Source organism: Equus przewalskii, chromosome 19 (assembly GCF_037783145.1).
Source record: "Equus przewalskii isolate Varuska chromosome 19, EquPr2, whole genome shotgun sequence".
Lineage (NCBI taxonomy): Eukaryota > Metazoa > Chordata > Mammalia > Perissodactyla > Equidae > Equus > Equus przewalskii.
The window spans coordinates 23,551,110-23,573,133 of NC_091849.1; the positions used below are offsets into that span (position 1 = coordinate 23,551,110).

Genomic DNA, 22,024 nt, shown 5'->3' on the forward strand with positions numbered 1-22,024 from the left:
ATATCCCATCTTTACAAATGAGGAAACTGAGTCCCACATAGGTTAAGATACTTCCTGAGGTCATACAAGTAGGGCTGGTCTGGAAGAGAAACTCAGATTTCCCGTCTTGTCCATTCATTTCACTATCCTGTGTGGATTTATGCATTTCTATGAGGTGTTTAGGAAGACTTGGATCTCTGTGAATTATATGCCTTGGTCTGTTTGTGTGTTTTTGTGTTTGTTTTTTAAATCACAATTTGTTTTAAAGCAATTTCAAGTGTTTTTAAATTTGCAACTCATAGTGCTGGTACTTAGATTACTTGGGGCCTTCTCTGTAGGTGGGCAGTTAATCTGTGAAAATCCTGGAAAGCGTACAGTTCCGTTGATTTGCTTCCTTTATAAGATAAGGAATGCATAATGACTCTGGGTTCCTGGCTTTAAATTAAAAGGATGTGTTAAATTGTGAAAATGATATGAGGTCGCTGAAAATTCTATGTTCTGGAAAGTGTCATTAAGCAATTTCTATTTTGATGCAATGTTTATTAAAAAGATGTATTTTTGAAGAGTCCAATTGGGCTATTATTTTTACCCTTTACGATTTTTCTGCTGTTCTGCTTGATTGTGCACAATTGTTTAAAATAAATTCATGAAGGAGAGAAAATAGGTTGAAACATTTTACTGATTCCAACATGTCTCCAACTGAGAAATGGTGTTCAGAGATCATATGAGAAAGAGACTTATAGTCCATTTCTAGCTTGGTTATGGAACTGAGTGCTGAGTGACCATGTGGGCTGTCTCAAGTCACCCTGCTATGGAGTGGCAGAGTGGGAGCTGAAACCACGTTCTATGGGTTCATGCTCAATGCTCTTTGCTTCACCTTGTGCTGGCATCTGTATTTTTGCTTATTGTCTCCAGGTTTCCACATCCCTACAGGCGTTTAGTCATTTTATTTGGAAGATATGCACATCTTTTATTTTATTATATATTTTTTAAGGAATATTAGCCCTGAGCTAACATCTGCTGCCAGTCCTCTTTTTTTTTTTTTTTTTTTTTTTGCTGAGGAAGACTGGCCCTGAGTGAACATCTGGGCTCATCTTCCTCTACTTTCTATGTGGGAGGCCTGCCACAGCCTGGCTTACCAAGCGGTGCCATGTCCGTACCCAGGATCTGAACTGGTGAACTCCCTACCAGCGAAGTGGAATGTGTGAACTTAACCGCTGTGCCACTGGGCTGGCCTCATGCACATTTTTTAAATGAAGGGGGTGTTTGTCTAAATTATTAATGGCTGGCAGGTCTCCATTCTGCTCTATTACTATAACTGTCAGTCGCTTGACCATTCCCACCCACCACCTCAGGTTAGATCCTTACCACCTCTCTCCCGAATTGTTATAATGGCTTCCCAACTTGCCTTCCTGCTTCCTAGTCCACCCCCCTTCCACCCATCCTCCGTATTCCCAAGAGAAAAAAATCTTCACTGACACCTCCCCCTCCCCCCGAGTGCTTTCAAGAATTGTTTTCTGGCCCGGTCTCCCTTTCCAGCAGGTCGCCTGCCCGTTGTTGCATGCATCCTTTGTTCCATCTTGAGGAACTACTTGCTCTATTGATGATAAGGGGTTTTGTGCCTCCTAGACCCAGTCTGTCCTTCCCACCCTCCCACCAGCTTGTGAGTGGACTGTGCTCCAAGATTGTCTGGTTCAAACCTCTGCTATCCCAACTCTACGCTGTGTGATATTGGACAGCTCACTTAACCTCTCTGTGCTTCCGCTCTGTCATCTATAAAATGGAATTAATAATAGTCTTTATCCCCTAGGATTGTTGTTAGGGTTAAATGAGTTAATACATATAAATCACTCATGAAAGCACTGTAAATCCTATTCATTATTATTTATATTTTCAATCTGGTATTATTATTAGCTTTTATTAAGAGTAAAAACTAGTTTTATTCCACTTTTATACCCTCAAGCCCCTTTCAGAGTGCATGGTACGTGGTAGGCACTCAATAAATGTGTGAACGAGTGAATCGAAGCAATCAGTAAACACAGGGCACCTATTTTAGTGTTTGTCAAGTTATGCCTAGTTTTGTTCCAGAAAAGGGTTTATTTCAATCACTGTTTCAGATACGCTCTTTTAGGAACAATGTATAGATGTAAACTTTAATATCTGTATCTTCCTCAGACTCGGGAGCCATTTGGAATTTCGTTTTAAAATTCTTTTCTTTCACTAACAGATTTGTAGTTTTGGCACCGTTACCCTTTCAAAGACAGTGTACAGATTGAACATAAAAATAACATGTTTAAATAAACTGTGTGTCTGCTGGAATAAGTGAAGTGCTTCCTTGTGAAGGCAGGCATAATGTTGGCTTAGGATGACATAGGGTTTAAGGAGGCCAATGCTTATCATTTATTTGTGCCTTAAAAAAATGTAGAGATATCCAGACAGAGTCCTCTACTTCCTTATTGTACATCTCCACTTCTGAGTTAATGTGTCACTGCTAGTCGACCATATATCTGTTCAAAATGCAAATGTTGGTGGTTCAGTTTCCAGGATTCGCTCCAGTATATTTGCACTGGGTATCATTTCTCAGGAACTATTAAAAAGCCAGATAAACATTTACGAACTAAGAGACTTAATTTCTTTATTTTACTTTTCTTTATTTGTATTAGAGTAATTGGGCACATTTCTTCTGACCTCGATGATCTCACTTCTATTATAAGGAGGTTGGAAGGAAACAGATCTAGACCAACTCTAAAAAATTGAACGTCAAGTTAATTGTCTTATCACACAATGGTGTAAGCAGCCAGCATCCTCTGAGAGATCCCTGGCCAGAATGGCATCATTGACGTTAGAACTGTATGGTGTTGTTCTCTGAAAGGTGCTATAGAGAAACACAAGTGTGAGGGGCGGTTGTGGTGGTGGTGGGTCAGAGGCTCTTCAAGTGAACTGAATGAGGCCAGCCGGGAATGAGGACAGCGCAGTGAATGCTGCTTTTGTTATCTGGTGAAATAAAATACTAGAAAATGTTCTCGTAACAAAGAGCTTTGTTTGGTTAGAGTGGACGTGATGTAGTGAAGAGTTTTTGAAAACTTTCATTTAGTGACTAATATTTGGACTCAATAAAGATATTTAAAAAACATTTCTTCATTCAAAAGGTCTTAGTATGTAAAAAAGGATACTATAGTTGTAAATACTCAGTCGTGTTTAAGGTGACAGGAGAGCACTACTCCTTTTGCTGTGACTGTAGACTCCTAGGTTCTGTCCCCAGAACTTTTGTCCCTTGGTAGACTTTGTCTTGCACAGTTTCTTGTCAGGTCACAGTCTTCGTTTTCCCTGCATGTGGTGGAAATAGTATGCAGGCTTCTTCCGCCCATTTCCTCATGGTGTTCCGTCTTTATATGTGACTTTTACTGAACAAAGGTGGTCCTTTTTCTATTTTGCGACTGGTTTTATTAGGAGATTTATACTTTTGGTAATGGCTTTGCCGTTATGTCATTCCTAGGAGATATAAATTGTTGCACTTATTTTATAGGGTCGGTTCAGAGAATTTCATTCCAATGGCATCTTTGTATTTAGCACTTTTCCAATAAGTGGGCCATTGATTGGGTTTTAACACCTATTTTGATGAATGAGTAGTTCTGTTATGAAAGGATTTCACACTGAAATTGTGCTTCTTGGGTTGTGCTATTTTTGTCTTTTGAAAGTTATTTAAAATTAAAAGAATCAGCACTTAAGTTTTATATACTGAAAGTTAAAGGGTGATCCTATTGTTTCAGAATTTGAGTCTCCACCAGCATTACTCTTTCCACAGAGGATCTCTAAGGGGTGTATTAGTTTGGATGGAATTTGTATATTCCATGAATTAAAAAAACCCTGCAGAATTCCCTTTTTGTAATTTGGTTTTCCTGTCCTAGTTCCCATTTGTCCCCCCAGCAATATAAAATAACATAAAACCACCACAACAAACTGATGGAGGTGACAATCAAGACATTGGTACTTGTGTTATAGGCAGAGGAGTCCCGCCACCTCCCCCATGCACACAGCCACCATCCCGAAGCCTGGCCTGGAAAGGGAAAATGTTTTCCCATTCTTAGTTATTTCAATCCTCCTGGGAAGTCATTTGAGTGTGTGAGTTCCGGCCGCTGTAGATGACTAGCTAGCTGGCTTCTAGCGAGCATTTGAAGGTGGGGTTAGGTTTTCCCCACCTCCATCTCCCTCTGCTTCCCTTCAGTGGGGGGAGTGGATAACTAGAGCGTCCCCTGCCACGAGGTTATTCTCTTAAAGTAGCGTAGGAGGGGGAAACCCTTGTCCTTTTCTGAATCCTACTTGATCCTTTTCTGGGTTTACTTTAATTCCTATCATGGAGTTGGTCCCGTTTTCAATATTCCTCCTTGTGTGGTGGATATTCAGGTAGTAGATATGTCAGATACTCTTTCCTTGAGTAGGGCAGCAACTTCTAGCAGTGTGGCCATTGGCAAATTTGGCTTTTTGCGCCATGGTGTCCAGTACTGATAAAGCTACCAAATGGAAGATTCCGTTCTCCCCAGAGTCAGATGTGTCTGGAGCTGGGAAGTGGGTGGCTGGATCATAGATGCTGGTGCAGGTGGAGGGCAGTGATTAAGGGCATGGAGTGGCTTTGGAGCTGGAATCCCAGGCCTGCTCTGTGTGCCCATGTGCGTGCGACTTGCCCTTGTTAAACCTCAACCACCTGTGCCACAGGGGTTTTTATAAAGATTAATGAGGTGTGGCATAAAACACCCTCAGCATAGTCGTTTACTGGCACATGCTCAGTAACTGGTGGAGGTGATGATGATTTTATTAAGAAAGAGTTGTCTGTAGACACCCCTTCCTGCTTTCCAAGATTCCAACATCATGCCCATTTTGTCTGCGTTGTTGTCAAGCCTAAGGATACTGTCAACTTCATTATCTTTTTGGTTCCTTCCTGCTTTCCCCTCCTTATAAATTTGTTACTTATAATTTTTAAGATGTTTTCTTTAGCCTTACCATGGTCACAGAACCATTTTCTAAAGAGAAATGAAATGGAAATTTGATGGAGTGTCTGAATCTGACTCTCTCCTAATTAACCCAAGCAGGCAGACCTTCCTTAGAAGTGTTATTTTTCAGGCTACATAGTCAAGAAGCAGAGGGTTTCTCGTTACTTCTCAAGTCAATTTCCATTAACATCTTCAGTGTTCACTGTGTAGCTTAATGTCTTTTGAAACGATCGCTATTTTTGAACCAGTGTTTATGTCACAACATTTTGAGTATAGAATATTCAGTATCTGACAAATCCTCCACTTGTAGGACTTTACAGATGACTGAGAATATATTAGAATATATCGCTTTTGGCAGCAGGCCAAGAATACTGGCTCATTTGTTTAGTGTGTGACACTTAAAGAGGTCAAAGACCAGAGGCTTAATTCCCAGATAGGCCAATTAGTGTAGCTTTGTTCCACAACTTCAGATTGAACTTCACACCCCAGCCATCTGTCTTTAATACATGCTGTTGGCCACAAGACACATTGGTCACCTTGGTCAAAGACTGGTTGGATCAGGAGAAGACCACTTACTAGACGAGAGGTCCAAATGCCCCCTGTGTGCAGGATGGTGAGTCAATAGAACCAACCCCAAAAATGAAAGCTGGAGAAGACTGTCAAGGAAGCTTTTGTTTTAAAAAATGCTGAGTAAGAATTGCTAAGTGATAGATTAGAGTCCAGAAGTTGGGAAAGTTAGGAAACTCAGATATTTTAATTCTGACTGTGTATTTGTAAATGATTCCATTGTAGAAGATAAGGGGAAGGGACCCAAACGAAGGAGTATGCCAATATGGCAGTTTCCTAATGAACTTGGATCTTAAAAGAAAGTACACAAAAGATAGAGGGTGACAAGGGCAACCTCAGTGATGATAGCTAACCTTTACATACCCTGTGCCAGGCACTGTTCTATGCACTCTTGTTTGACCTCACGAGAACTTTATGAGATAGGTGCTGTTGTTATCACTGTTTTACAGATGAGCAAATTGAGGCACTGAGCTTTTAGGTACTGCTTTAGGTCACATAGCTGGGTAAGTAGCTGAACTGGGGTGGGACTTGAGGCAGTCTGATTCTGGAGAGATCTGAGACTTGCAGAAGATGCTGTGGACAATAAAAAAGTTCTTAAAAGAACTGTTCAGAGCCAGAAAAAAAGGAAATAGCTACATCTGAATGGAACTGATGGGGGGTGTGAGTAGTAATAGGGCACAGTCTTTCAACTCCTATTGTCTGCCTGACTTTTGTATACATGTTAAAAAACCTAGAATGTTAAAACTATGTTGAGAAAGTAGTAAGAAAGATCTAGATTTTCTACATGAATTTAGGTGTCCCAGACTAACAGAATTCCTTCCCATGGTCCTGAGAAGATTTTGAGTTAAGATAGTTCAACCATGGCCATGATCTTTGAGGAAACATGGAGAACAGAAACAGTGCTGGGAAGGTGGAGGTGAGCAGCGTGTGCCTTGGTGTGGAGTAGATTGGGAAGCTCTGCTTCAAAGAAGCTGATATCCTTAAATATTTAGAGCATCCTGTGTTTCCAGGCTTGTTCTGAATGAGCCTGTAGTATAAAAGTAGAGTCAGAGAAAGGGCGCTAAGTGGGGACAAAGTGAATTATCTGACGTTCAAGTGAGTTTCTTCGTCAGCTAGTACGTTACTTTCATTTGGAAGAATTCAGGTGTAAGATGGATGAGACTGTGGCGTGGGGATGTCTCAGACGGGATATAAATATCAGGGAGTGATTAGATCATTAAGATTTCCGCTGACCTGTTTCTAAGAACGCGACTCGGTATCTATGAAACTAGACCAGAGGCTTATTTGGATCTTTGATTTTCCATCTGTGAAGAGATCATTTAATCTCATTTTCAGATGAGGAAACTCAAGTTCAGAGAGGATGAGAGCATGGCTTTCCCAAGTCCAGTCAACTGTTTTGGTGACAGAGGCACGCTAGACACTCACCTGTGCTCTTATCCGATTGCAGCCCACCTGTGTACTGGGCCATTGAGAGAGTCTCTAGGAGGCAGTGCTGGCTTTGGGGCTAGGCTCATCTGGGTTCAGATCCTGTCTCTGCCACTTCCTCTGTAACCTTGATGTCTTTGACTGCCCAACCAAGGAAATGGGATTGTTATGAGGATCAGGTGAAAAGAAAGTACTTGGCATATTGTGAGTACTAAGGATGTCTTCTCTCCTCTTTTTAGTTATGCCTGAAATCTTTATTTTGCTCACATTGCTGATAAGTTTTCTAACATTTCTCAACTCAAGACCAAGAAGTTTCATTTTTGCCTTACTTTTCTCTTTGGAGGATGTGAAATTTTATAAGGGCATTTCTTAGAATTTCTCTATATGTAAAAACTTGACATCGTCTAGGGCATTTGGGAGGATTCTGCTACAGGGCCTTTAGCATTCCTCTCCAGCTCTGAAATTATGTGATTTATTCTTCTTGTAAAAAGATGCCTTCTAAGATGAACTCTATATGACTCCACTCATAGGTGGAAGTTAGTATATTGATAAGGAGATCTGATCGGTGGTTACCAGGGAAAAGGGGGGGTGGGGGGAGGGCACAGAGGGGGAAGTGGTGTACCCACAACATGACTAACAAAAATGTACAACTGAAATCTCACAAGGTTGTAATCTCATAACATTAATAAAAAAAAAAAAAAAAAGATGCCTTCTAACTTTCTTCCTCCTCCAGCTCTGCACGTGGTTTGCTGGTTACTGTGGTAACCACACTCTAATAATTCTGTCAGGAAATATGATGTAACTATCTGTCTAACCTTATTGTCCAAACTTAAGACAAGCACACAGCTTCCTTCTAAGAATCCTTCTAAAGCATTTAGGCCCTAAGCACTGCTCCTTCTTATTCTGATGTTTTATAAGATTGTATTCGCAGAAGAATGCACATAACTGGGTGTTTCCTTAATTTGGATTTACAGCACCCAATGGCCAGTATGTGCTTTCCTGGTCATTCTCTTGTAGCTGAGGAAATTTTGGATAGTCTAAATTGTAATTAAAAAAAAAATGCAGAATTGTGGTTTCTAGAGGATTGACATTTATTTTAGACATAAAGCATCTAAGGTAATTCCTGGGATAGTTAGATCAAGTCAGTATTTCCCCATTTTTTTGAAGAGGCTAATTTTACAAAACATCTCTCTGCTGGCCCCTGATGGGGGAGTAAGTTTGTGCCTCCTCAGCCCCCCGCCTTTCTTAGCACCCCCTAACTTCCTCAGCTGCGGTCAAATAGGACCCCCAGTTTTCTGCTCCTGGCAAGACCCCTCCGCACTGCCAGCCTCTCCATCACTCTCTGTCTTGACCTTCAGTACCAATGTCATCACACCTCTTATTCCTGTTTGTGTCTGTCATCATAGGAAGACACGACTCCCAGGGCATCCTTCTGCCCTGTGTCCTAATCCTCATTTGAGTCTTTTCTTCAGTTTTTCTCATCTTGTCTCTTGTCCCTCTCGAACTCGCGGAGCCACTTTGCTGTGCACTCCGCACCCCCGTTGTCAGTCATCAGCAAAATCCTCTCTTCCTGACCTTGTCTGTGAACATCCCCTTCCCCTTCTTGCTTTATTGGAGACCTGGGGCTCCCCTGACCATATTGCTTCTCCTGCAGTTTTTCCACCTTACCCATGAGCCGTGGTCAGGGATGGGCTGGTATCCTGTGTATGATTTCTATACTGCTCCCCTCTTTGTCCTGGAAGCCTCCTACTCTGCATCTCAGATCTCTTTGGCCCGCTGCACCTCCTTGTCGGTCACCTGCTCCTCTACCCAGTTTCTCCCTTCATTCATTGAAGGTTTTTGTTTCTGGTTCACTGTGCCCCTTCCCAATGCTACTTGTGCTAGTTCTCCAGGATTTCAGTATTCATGTTGATAGTCCTCCCTACACCTTTGTCCCTCAGTTCCTCAACCTCATCTTTCCTCTATGAGCTTGTCTCCCACCCTCCTCAGCCGTTCCATCCCATAGTCATGTCCTTGATCTTGTCAATACAGTAACCTCAGTGCCTCCAGAGCTCACTTGGGACACCCTACTCTGACCACTACTTCCTCTCCTTCTGGCTTGCCTTGTGCAATACCTCCAACCTTGACAGTCCTTGGACCACCAGGACCTTCAGTTCATTGAGTCTACCACCTCTTCATGGTTCCACCCTCACCCATGGCCTTACTTCTCTTCTTTCCCAGCTTGAATCCCATGATCAACCACTATAATCACTATCATGGCATATATCCTCATCACCCTTGTCCGTCTCACACTGTATCATTCTTGCTTGACTAAACCACAATTCTGGTTAAATCCATCTCTCTCTCTCCACCTTCTCTGCACCTGCACCTGTGCAGCTGAATATGCTTGGATAAAACTGCACCACCATATTGATGGTCTCACTCTAAGTTAATGATCACCAATCCGAGTGGGCCCTTGATGCTGCCTGGCAGTCATACCATCTGGCAGTCATACCGTGTTTCCACCGTCCATTCATTCCCTTACTCTCTTAGACGACTATTACATACTTTATTCTTGATCTTCAGACATCCATTGTGTCCTGACTCTCAACCACTTCTTTTTCACTGGTGAAACAAATATCAGAAGATAACTTCCACGTTCTCCCATCACCACACCTACCACCTGCCTTTTTGTGCCTGACCTCCCAGCTCCTCGGGCACAACATCTTATCTCTGCCTTCGTATACCTTCTCAAGGACATTGCTTCTTAAAATTTCGCCTCTCTTTCCTATATCATCAATTTTCTTCTCTCTAGGAACTCCCACAGGCATGTGAGTTATTATTTTTCCCATTAAATAAAAAATCCTCTCTTGACTCTGATTTCCCCTCCAGCTAATAGCCAGTTCCTTTTCTTCTTCTTACAACAGAACAGTTTGAATGAGTCATCTGTATTCGTTGTGTCTAATATCGCCCCTCCCATTCTGTCCTGAACATATTACAGTGGGGTTTTCACCTTACTCATCCTCCACCTGTACTGCTCTGATCAGGTGACATTTCATTACTGCAGCCCATGGTCAGGTCCCAGTCACCGCTTACTTCATCACCAGCAGCATTTAGTGTGGTAGGTTGTTCTCCTCCTTGAACACATTCTCCACTTGACTGCCTGGACACACCCCTCCTGGTGTTCCTTTGTTCTCTCTGGCTGTCTTTCTCAGGCTTCTTTGCTTGTTCATCATCTCCCCATACTCTGAATGGTGTGCCTCAGGGCACTTGTATGTCTTCTCTATCTATGCTCACGCTTTAAATATCTGGAAATCTCTACTTGGATGTGTCTAAAAGGCGTTTCAATTATAACATGTCCATGGAATCCCTCAAGGGTGCTGATGTGTCTGTTTTACCAGGTGGCTGTTTCTAGGCGATCCTAGGAGATTGCTTCTGGGGATCACGAAAGGATGTATGGGCATAAAGGAGCTTCTATAGGCAAAGGGAGGGAAAAAAGGCAGTTTAGGGGCAAAATTGCCTCAATAGTTGCTTGCATTTTGTGGAAATTAGTATTGTTGAGCAGGGTTAGTGGTTTTGGGTGGAGGGGCAGAGGGGGTGTAGGGTGTGGGGATAAGCTTGGAAAAGGTGCTAATCAGTGACTAACCGAGAGCTGATGATGCCTTTTCTGAATGGCTCTTGAGACCATATCCTGTCAGTTCTTTGATTATAAATTCAGGAATACCGAAATAAAAATCAAACTGCTTGAATTTGAAACAACGACAACTAAAACAAAAAACAAAAACATAACATGTCCAAAAGAGAAATCCTTATTTTCCATTCATCTCCAATCTGCTATCCCCCATAATCTTTCCATGTCAGTTAATGGCATTTCCTTTTTCCACTTACTTAGGACAGAATATTTGGAACCATTCTTGAATTCTCTCTCTCTCGCACCCCATCAGCAAATTCTATAGACTCTACCTTCAAAATATATTCAGAAGCCATTTCTTATCACCTATGCTGCTATTACCCTGCTCCAAGCCACCGTGATCTTTCACCTGGATTAATGGAGTGTCCTTCTAACTGGGCTCTCTGCTTCCAGCCTTATCCCCTTTAGTCTGTTATTAGATGTACTCAAATCATGTCACTCACTCCTCTTCTCATCTCACTCAGAGTAAAAGCCAAAGTCATTAGAGTCGTGAGCCGCATGGTGATGTTTCTCAGTCAACAGCGGACCACATTTACCACAGTGGTCCCATAGGTTAGTATCGCATAGCCTAGATGTGTAGTAGGCTATACCATCTAGCTTTGTGTAAGTACATTCTATGATGTTCGCACAGTGAGGAAATTGTCTAATGACACGTTTCTCAGAATGTATCCCTGTTGTTAAGTGACACATGACTATACTGTGACCTGCAAGGTATTACGTCATCCAGCCCTCCATTCCCCTTTGACGTCATCTCCTCTTTTCTTCCCATTTGCTTTCTCCACTTCATCCATCCTTGCTGTTTCTTGAAACAGCCTAGGCCTACTTCTGCCTCAGGGCTTCTGCACTTGCTGTTCCCTCTGCCTGGAATTTCCTTTCGTGTGCAGCTGTATATCCATGAGGCTGGCTCCTCACTTCCTTCAGGTCCTTCCTCAAATATCACCTTTTCAGTGAGGGCTTCAATGACCACCCATCTTGACTTTCAACACCCCTTCAACACTTTCTGTCTCCTTTCTCTATTATTCCTTAGCATTTACAGTATATATTTTGTTTATTTATCTCATTCCTTGTCTCTTCTCTCTCCTATCAGAGTGTAAGTTGCATAAGGCCAGAGGCCTTTGTCCTGCTCACTGCTTATCCCCAGGGCTGAGGACATAGGTTGCCTCATGGAAAAGCCTCATAAATATTTGTTAAACAGAAGAATGACTGTTTCTTGCTCTGGGCATTCTTTTGGCTTAAAGTTATTGTAAATCTGTTTGCCACAAAGAACTAATAAAGCTAATTATTTTATTTCATGTTTTCTGTTAAGTATATTTACTATGTATGTCAAATTGATTTAAGACCATAATAATAGGAATGGCAGGCAGAATGCGAATAGATAAGAGTTCCTACAGCTTTTCATGCTGTTTCATGTAAGTGAGTCCCATTCATGGTCCAGCTCTCTCTACATACCTTCGGAAATATGTCAGCTTATTTATTTATATGTATCCTGCCTTATTATAAAAACAAAAAAGATTTAAAGGGGCTGGTTGGAAATGTGATGATGTAAGGATGTTGCACCCTAACATGCTGTTTCAAATGCTGGGTGATTTGAATAGACTGTACATTATTTATGTTAATAATCTCATTTCCAAGAGGTGCTGATATCTGCCTGTTGGGCAGTTTACATTATTTCATGTGAAAGCTTTTGTATTTATTACTTTAGTTCCGCCTCTGTTGTTTGAGTAATAATGTCTCCAGTCTTCCACTGTAAGCTAATTTATATTCTAAGGACAAAAAGCTATGAGAGTTTGACAACCTTGTCACTTTAAGTCAAATTAATCATAATTACCTACATTCAGCCATTTGGTATTTTACTAAAAGTCCGTTGATTCTGTTCCCCGCTGGTTATTGCACATACACTATAAAGCAGAGGACAAAACCTATTCTGGTTCATTGTGGTTTCTCTCAGTCTTAGTCTTTTCTGGTTTCTCTTAGTCACTTAGCCTACCAGAGTGAAGACTTAGGGCAATTCGTGTTTCTACTTACGAGTAAGTTTTAAAAGACATTTCATTTTAGAAATTAACATACTATAAAGTTAACCTTTTTAAGGGGGTACATTTCTAGGAGTTTTCTCAGAACATTTTATTTGGAAGTTATTTTAGATTTATGGAAGAGTGACAGAGATAGTTCAGAGAATTCCCATGTGTGTTTTACCCAGCTTTTCCTAATGTTCACAGCTTACTTAACTGTGGTAAATTTATCAAAACTTGAAATTAACATTGGTACAATATTACTCACTGAACTAGAGCTTTATTTGTATTTTTCACCAATTTTTCCAGTACTGTCCTTTTTTTAATTCCAGGATCCAATCCGGGATACCATGTTTCATTTAGCTTGTCGTCTCCGGCGATCAGTAGCACCTCTTTCAAAGCTTACGTGGATGGAGAAAGGAGGTCAAGTTACTGCTGTAGTGAAGTTGTGAGAATGGACAGGTTTGAAGCAGCCAGAATGTTGCGGCTAGAGTGGGACTTCGGAGACGTTCTAGTCCAGGGGCTACAGAGGGCTGGCCCTCTAGGCTGAGTTTGATTCACGTGGTTTGGGAAATATGGTTTGAATTAGTTGCCAAAATTTATCAATTAGGAGATTTTCCAGAAAAAAAAATCTGTGTTTTTGGCTTCTTTTTCAGGAATTGGTAGCTCCTGCTGCCCAGGTCTGTTTGTTGACTGAGACAGTCACGTGGCCCCGAGAGGCGCTGTCCCTTTTTGTGGGCAAGTGTGTTCCAGTTCACACCAGAGTGCGCCCCTCCCAATGCTGCCCTGGCCTAAAGCAGCCTCTCATTTTATAGCTGAAGATGCCCAGGAGACGGGTGCTGCAGGAAGCCTGCCTTATCTCTGCTTTCTGTGCTCCTCTTGGTCTCGGAGAGAGCTTGCTGGAAATGGTTTTGGCTCCTCTGGAGGGGAGGAAAGATGATGGCAGAAGAGGATGCGATACAAACTCCCCCTGAAGCCCTAGCCCCATTCCTAGTCTTCGTGTATGTTTACTTGTGTCCTGCAAATACCACAGTGTACAAACTAGTTCCTCATGTTGGCCATCACTTCCTGTTTCATTGCACATGGTTACCTAAAATCTTATATGAGTTGCTAACGGTTAAAAATCGGGTGATTAATCTGAAAATCTGTATTTATGACTTCTCTTGAGAAATCAGATGACTTGGCCATTCTGGGGGCCACACTCCCACCTGGCACAGTCTCCTGGGCTGGGGTCCAGGCTCTCCCCTCCCATGGGCACAGGCTTCTCTGGCCCCTTAATCCCATTTGTGGGGCCTGCCTCAGTTGCTGTGGGCATTTCAGTTTGTGCTGTTCTCCTTAGGTTATTGGGTTGGAAATCAGGGAAGCCCAGTAGTTTCCTTTTTGTGTTTCTTGATGATAGTTATTCTTCACAAGGACTTGTTGAAATAACTCCTCCAAGTCGTTGAGGAAAAGGAAATTTGGGCAGGGACTGGTGACAGAATTGGAGAGTAGGTGTGCCGAAAGTCAGCCGTCTCCTTTTGTCTTCTGTGCCCTGTCCTCTCCTCTTGGATGTGCTGCCAGTTCCCTTTATGTCACCTAAGGCTTAATGACAAACATTGGCTGAGCGTGTTCCTCCTTTCAGGGACATTTTTGTTTGAACACAACTCAAAGCACTATATTCAAAGAATTAACTGGAAGCTACAGTGGTGGAATTTCAGGCAGTGACTGGTTGGTATCCTATAATCTCATCCCAGGAGTGTGTAAGGATAGAAACAAGAGTGGAGCACCACCTTTTTGGATCTTTATAGAAACATGGGACAGATTATTAAAGGAGTATCGTACATGTGTGGACCTCTAAGGGACTACATAGGTGTGGCCAGTATGGTGGCTCCCATCCTAAGTAGCCACTGAGCCCTTGAAATGTGCTAGTCTAAATTTAGATATGCTGTAATCCAAGTCCTGGATTTCAGAGACTTACTATGAAAGAAACAATGTAAAAATGTCTCAATAATTTTTATATTGATTACATGTTTAAATGATAATAGTTTAGATATATTAGGTTAAATAAAATAGTTAATTGCATCTTTCTTTTTTTTAACTTTTTAAAAATGTGGCTACAAGGAAATTTAAACTTATATACGTGGTTCCTATGATGTTTCTATTGGACAGAGAGGCTCTAGATTCTGCTGTATTTGATGGTTGAGAAAGGGGGAGCAGCCTGCTTTTCAGGCCTTAGTAAAGGGCAAAGAAGCTATGTGACAGACTGTGAATGGAAAATTGTTTTCACTACTCTTGGCTTTAATCAAGTATATACTTAACTTCTCACTGTAGCGTGTTTGGTGTGTGTAGATGGATTCAAAGTTGCTCTCTCATTTGGTTGCATCAAGGGTGTGGCACTTGTTGCAGTGGTACGGGACTTGAAGTTAGATAGATGCTAGTTGGCATTCAAGCTCTTCTACTTGACCTTGGGTCAATTCTTTAACCTCCCTGAGCCTCAGAGCCCTGCCCTGTAAGATAGGGACAGTGGTGGGGCCGGCCTGGTGGCTTGGTGCCTAAGTTCACACGCGCCACTTTGGCGGCCCGGGGTTCACCGATTTGGATCCCGGGTGCAGACCTCTGCACTGCTTATGAAGCCATGCTATCCCACATATAAAATAGAGGAAGATGGTCACGGATGTTAGCTCAGGGCCAGTCTTCCTCAGGAAAAAGAGGAGGATTTGCAGTGGATGTTAGCTCAGGGCTAATCTTCCTCAAAAAAAGGGAAAAAAAAGTAGGGACAGTGGTGATCCACCTTATTGTGTGAGGATTAGGGAAAATAACAGGTGTAAAATGCCCAGTGCTATATTGAGAGCACAGTAATAGTACCATAAATGAGATTTATTTTTGTTTTAATCATCACTTCTGGTAGTATGAAAAAAGAATCTCATTTATCACTTCTTGTGCTGGGAGTAAGACTGCCCCCCAAAATCAGAAAAAGGCACCTTTTCATTTATGTGATGTCATATTGGATCTATCAGAAAACGTTTATAAATGGATTTTTTTCCTATTTACTGCTTGTGAATACACAGCTTAGGTTTTTATCATGAGCAGATTGGTCTTTTCTGTTGTTGATGATCCATATGGATTGAAACCCAGCAGTAGACTCAGTGACAGATACTCTGTTTTGAAAAGTGTTGGATACCTTGAATTTTTACAGAAGCTGGAAGCGTGGCTCATGGGTCCAGTATGAAGTAATCTATACTTTACTGCGTAAATGATCCCAGATAACAGGAACCAGGCAGTGAGGACGGGAGCAGGAACCAGACCACGCAGTGGGAAGCACTGACCCGCTCTTCATCTTGCCTCTCCCTTTGTGGTTTTCAGGCACACACAGGGGTACTTTGTGATTTTTCTTTTTAAGGTAAGGCTAAGTTTTCCACATCTTCAAACTGTTATTATGTGCCATATGGAACTTATTAAACTTAGTGGAAGATTAATGTGTATAACCCTGGGGATCATCTGTACGAGTTAACTGCTAGAGAAACTCTGAATGGAAAAACAGAGTACTAGGAAGAATTGGTAGTTGTTTTGGTGTTTTTTGAGGAAGATTAGCCCTGAGCTAACATTTGCTGCCTATCCTCTTCTTTTTCCTGAGGAAGGTTGGCCCTGAGCTAACATCTGTGCCCATCCTCCCCTATTTTGTATGTGGGACACCTGCCACAGCATGGCTTGATAAGCCGTGCGTAGGTCTACATTGGGATCTGAACAGGCGAACGCCGGGGCACTGAAGCGGAGGGTGTGAACTTAACTGCTTTGCCACCAGGCTGGCCCCATAATTGGTCATTTTGTGTATTCTTTGTCCCTTCTCCTTTGGTCATAAAAGAATCAGGACGCAGAGGTTAGGAGTTGGGGACTCAGAAGACCCATTGGTGGCCTGCTTGTAGATAAGAATGATGAGATTGAAAATATTTTTTTAAAGCCTGTCTATTTCCCCTTAAATCTATTAAAGATACTGTATTAATCATTTGATTCATTTCCATGTCTCTTATGCTCAGGTAGGAGGCAAGTCTTGTATCTCCCACTTCTTTCCACAGGTTGACTTTGCTTGGCAGTGACTGTTGAAATGATGAATAGAACTCCTCCTTGCTACAGTAGCTCTCTGTTAGCTGTTGAAGGCTTGTTACATGCAAATTACTCAGATAGTTTACGTAGAAATGCTTTGCAAGTTAAAACTCCTTTATAACATGGAAAGTCTTATCACTAACTTGACCATGGCTGCTGGCCATGGTGTTCACTTGAAATCATCCACAGATTCCAGCCAACCCTCCTGCCACCACCTCTTGGTAGGTGTGGATGGTGCTTTTGTGGTGGTCCTCCTGCCATCTCACCTGGATCTCAGCCAGTAGGTCATGGCCATCAGGAGCCTGACTTTACCCACTAACTATAAGTTCTGGTTGTCTTGCTCAGGATATCACAGCCACTCACTAACAGGTGGTCTCTTTTCCTGACTTCTTATTATATTAAATTATATATCATAACATAGCTATATAATAACAACAGTAATAGAAACTAACAACTGATTGCTTACTATGTGCCAGATACTCTTGTAACTGATATGCTCTCATCTGATCCTTTCAGCAACCCTAGGAGATAGATGTTGTTATTGTCACCATTATACAGATGATAAAACTGAGGTGCAGAGATGCTAAATGACTTGCCCATGCTCAGGCTTGAGTCTATTAGAACCCAGGTCAGTTGAAGGGTAGCCCCTGAGCTTTCACCGTGCTCACTTTATGTCCTCTGCTTATGTTGTTTTCCTTCTCTCCTGCCACTTGTCTAAGAATTTCTAGTCTTCAAATGCAAGTTCTGCCTCTGAAGTGATGTTTTTATTAAGGTCTCCAGGCTACACTCTTATGTGCTTTTATCTCTCCTGATCTGAACCAACTGAGGGATGTCTTGCCTGTCTCTATGGTTTAAGACCTCTACAGTGTATTTTTTCTTGTGCGTCAATCTTGATTTTTCAAACTTTATTGTCAGCACTTCTAAGGTGGGAACACTTCATATGTTTCTCTTAAATTTTGCAGAATACTTAGCATAGTAGCAGGCAAGCTCATTAGAAAACATTTAAGAAATAGATTTAGAGTATTTAGGGCAGTCACTGTTGGTTGGCTGACTACCCCATTCACCACCTTCTTCATCTTACCCTATGGAGTGATGAGTAGTCTAAGAGTGGTTCTTAAATAGGGGTGTTTCTGCCCTCCAGGGGACATTTGGTGATGTCTGGAGACTTTTTTGTTTTTTGTTTTTTGCTGAGGAAGATTCACCCTGATCGAACATCCGCTGCCAATCTTCTTTTTGTATGTCAGCTGCCCCCACAGCATGGCCACTGATAGATGAGTGATGGAGGTCTGTGCCCGGGAGCCAAACCCAGGCCGCCAAAGTGAAGTGTGCTGAGCTTAACCACTAGTCCACCGGTGCTGGCCCGAAAATTTTGTTTTTCTGAGTCAGGAGGTGTCCTTTCCTGTTTTCAGCTGCTTCTGCCTTCAGCATGGGCTTGAGCCTGGAGATAGGGCATCCGTCTTGTGGCCAGGAAGTAACAAACATGGAGATAAAAGTCAACATTCTAAGGATGGTGGAGTGAAAGGATGAAAAGTGTTTGGGTTTCCCCTTTGTAGCCGAACACATACGCAACGAATATACCACAGAAACTTGAGTTGGGGAGGACCTAAACCCAGTGTGTCACTTAATCAAGAACTTCTACTGCAACATTCCTGGTGACATAATTCACTGCTCAGGGGGTGACTCTAATATTGTTGCAGGTCTTTAATTATTCAGAAGTTCTCCCTTACTTTGAAATCTGACCCCAGAAGCTTCTACTTGTGAACCTAGTTTTATGCTCGGCTGGGATTTACCTCGGCAGTGTCTTCCACACACTCACAGATGTCGGTGGAAAGTCATCCTGATCAAGTTGGCAAGTCTGTTGACAGACACCCTCTTCCAAATATTCTGGAGGGTTGTAGTCTAGAACCTAGTACCTTCTTCTGGGTCTTGTCTTCAGAGCCAGAGTCCAGTGGCAGGGGTATCAGTAGGAAGAGAGGATGTCATCTCCGGGGTCGTCTAAGTCCTTTGATTTCCTAGTTAGGACTTCAGAATCAATGCAGACATCCTAGATGCTTCTGATTTTAGGACCACGTGAATGAGCTGAGGAAGGAACTGTCAGTGGCTTGAGTGCCTCTATTCTGCCTTCTATGTTTTGGACAAGATGCCAGGAATACTGTCTTCCGCTCAATGACCTTTGTTTTCTGTCCAGTCCATAAGTAATAAGTGCTTCAAAACCGTGCAGTAAATGCTTGCTGTCATCTTGACTTGTCTTTTCCTCCTTGGCTTTCTGTGCAGTGTGGAATGCTGCTTCTGCTGAATATCTTTTTTTTTTTAGTTTTTAAAAAATTATGGTGAAAAACACAAAAGTGACTATTCTATCCATTTTGAAGTGTATAGTCAGTGGTGTTAAGTATATTCCCATTGTTGTAAAACAGGTCTCCAGAATGTTTTCATCTCGTCTGCTGAATGTCCTCCATGGTGGTGTAGGGAGAGACACATTGTTCTCGTAAACTTGTTCATTTACTGGTTGCCCTGCTGCTTGGCTCCCTCCTACAGAACGCTCCCATCGAGCTTTTCATGTAGGAAGGACGCTCCTCTGGCCACTTTCCTCTCTGGAAGACTTCCGGGTCAGCCATTCAGTGAGTTTGCTCAAGTTGTCTCACAGTCTTTACAAGCTCACTGACTGGGAATCTAAGTAGAGGTGGGGTTTGAAAAACCAGAGGTGTGGTTTAAAGAGAGGGAACGTCCGGGGCAGCAGGTCTTCTCAGTTGAGAGGGTATAATCCTCGTCAAATAACTCAGCTTGAGAATATTCTCTGAGTTTAGCACAAGGTCCCAGCCTGGAAAGATGTCCAAGGTTGTTTTTCCTGGCGCTTCTCCCTCTCCACTATGCCGTCTGGTAGCTCTCCTACTTCTTAATGCCCTCTGGCAGCCATGCCCTTATCTTGCTGGGGCTGAATCACAGGTGTTGGGTGCTGTTTTAATTTTGAGTTAATTGGGCTTTTTGCTCCTAGACTCTTACGTGGTTTCTTGAATTCATGAATTAGTCATGAAGTTGTGTTTACCAGGCGGGCACGCTGGCACTCTGTGGTCTGTCCAGCTGACCTTGTTTTAGCAGCGTGCTATTTGTGCAGGCTGTAGTGAACGATGGTGGGAAAAACTGAATCCTCTTCAGGGACCCTTTGACTGCAGCCTTTTCTGGACTTTGAACTCTGACCTTTGCAGGTGGGTTTGCACCTTACTTTAGAATGGCTGTCTTAGTGGGATTATCTATCAGGGTGAGATGGAGGTGTGTTCCGAGACTTAACAGAAGCCGTTGCGTTATTTTTGTAGCAGCCTCTAAGGGTTAACGAAAGTCAGTTATTGGATGAATTTTCCCCAGGGGCCTCACCTCTAGAATAAACTAAATTAAGTGGGATAATTGGGATTTCTTTGCTGGGGTGGTTGTTGTCAGATTCTGTTTCTTTTTTCCAATGGAGAAAGCACTTGAAATTTCAGGTTCATAAATATGTGCCACAAAAACTCAAAACAGTGTAAAAGCCTGTAGATATTCATGGTGTTATTATTCTAATTATTTAATGTTTAATAAGCCTTGAGAAGCTGTTGTTTACTGTCCATCCTGGGTAGGGGTAAGTTTCCCAGCTCAGGGTAAACGACCTGTAATTCTGTGGTTAATGAAATAAGAAGCTTGAACTACTTTCTTAAGTTGAAGTGCCTTTCTAACAAGTTGGTGGTAAATGAAGAGAAGGCGCAGGTATTTCAACTTTACTCGCTAAGGAGAGACTGATGTGTTATGGTAGGCATATGGTTGTTGTTGTTTGTTTGTTTTTTTCATTGTGTTTACTGGAATGTTATGAATGCTTCAGATTTCTAGATGTGATCATATCCAAGTTTGAAAGGACACACTTTATGATTTCTGCCAGGGCAGGATAAATCTTTTTAGTTACACTGAGCTGGTTATAAGCATTTAGCCCAAAAGCTTGGACCAACTTGTCTTGTTCCCTGGTTTTGTCCGTAGAAGGAGTACCACAGAATTGCCTTACGTGCATTTTTAAAAACTTTTTGGTAATAGAAATTAATATTTGTTTAAAAAAAACTTGCCATTCCACTGTGTTGACCAACTGTTCCTGAACTAAATTATGAACACAGCTTATGTTGTGTCTGAAAAACATCAGGCAGTGTCATATTGGCTGTCATTTTTCTTCCATGAGATAAAGATGGATTTCATTGCTAGCTGAAGCACTGTGATTGTCTTATACTTTCATTTCTGGTCATATTAGGCAGACAGTAGAAACAAGGGGGGAATATGAAGGTAGGAGAGATGTTACTTTAATGTGATGTGTGAAAAATACATAGGATTTTCTATTTTCTGGGGGTTAGAGCACTAGGGGTTAGATAAATAAGAGTAAAAATTAGACAGTCAAATAAAATGTTACCTATTATACTTAAACATTAGGATACTTATAAAGCATATCATAGGACATATAAAGTTGGGGCATACGGAGGCATCGTATGATTATAAGGAAGTGATGTATCTCTGAAGGGAGTGTAAGTAGTCATTCGCTGCTTACATGAGGATCTATAATTTGTTCAGGGCTAGTCCTTTTGCCGACAGTGGCACTGTGTACCATGCATTTCTGAGAAATAATACCAGGAAATGCACTTAAAAATGATGGAACTTAGTATATAGGCAATTCAAGAAATATGACTCAAGGTGCCTCCAAAGATGGGAACAGCAATCATGTGTTAGTCATATGCAATTCATATAGACAGGTATCACACTGTAGAAATCTCTTAGGGTGGCAGTTTTATTGTATGGTGGTTGTGACCAAGAATACTGATTGTTTCACCCAGTTTTGGAAACCAAATTTGAATGTATAATTATGCTACGCATGGTTTGTGCTGTGCTGTGTGTGCATTTATTATTGGGATCATTGTTTGTCCTTTTTCTGCCAGGATGGGCACTGGGCACAAGAAGCTTGCTGTAAAGGAAAGGCTCCCTCTTGGCTCTGTCCTGCTGGGCAGAAGTCTGTGAATGCCTCTCTGGCTAACACTCTCCCATACTGGCCAGAAAGGGAAGCCGGAAGGACTTGGACTTGCTGCTTTGTGCTGACACCATTCAGTCCTGCTGCTGGAAGCCTTTAATGTGCTCATCCGTGAGCTGGTGTTTCAGAACCCAGCAGGGCAGGCTGCTCTCTTAGACTCACACTTCTCTGATTGCTGGCTTCCCAGAGCTCACTGAGCCTCTTTCTGCTTGGCCATGAGGACCTCCTGGCAGATTTGCCACTGGACCCAGGAAGACAGAAGCATCAGCCATTAAGCTGGCCT

At 42.2% G+C, this 22,024-nt stretch overlaps 2 protein-coding genes across 23 annotated transcripts in view; one reads left to right on the forward strand and one right to left on the reverse strand.

Moving 5' to 3' along the window:
- LOC103541420 (cytidine monophosphate-N-acetylneuraminic acid hydroxylase) overlaps window positions 1-22,024 on the reverse strand; it is a 348,688-nt gene that overhangs the window by 293,901 nt on the left and 32,763 nt on the right. The gene's annotated exons all lie outside the window — the stretch shown is intronic.
- Window positions 1-22,024, forward strand: part of CARMIL1 (capping protein regulator and myosin 1 linker 1) — a 312,501-nt gene that overhangs the window by 50,776 nt on the left and 239,701 nt on the right. For 3 of the 20 annotated variants that reach the window (XM_070584194.1, XM_070584208.1, XM_070584205.1), the window contains exon 1: window positions 19,786-19,921. The exons of 16 other annotated variants lie outside the window; for them this stretch is intronic. The gene's annotated coding sequence lies outside the window, so the exon portion shown is untranslated. Of the gene's footprint in view, window positions 1-19,367; window positions 19,922-22,024 lie in introns of those variants that run through there. One more of the 20 variants, XM_070584202.1, reaches the window with a different exon arrangement.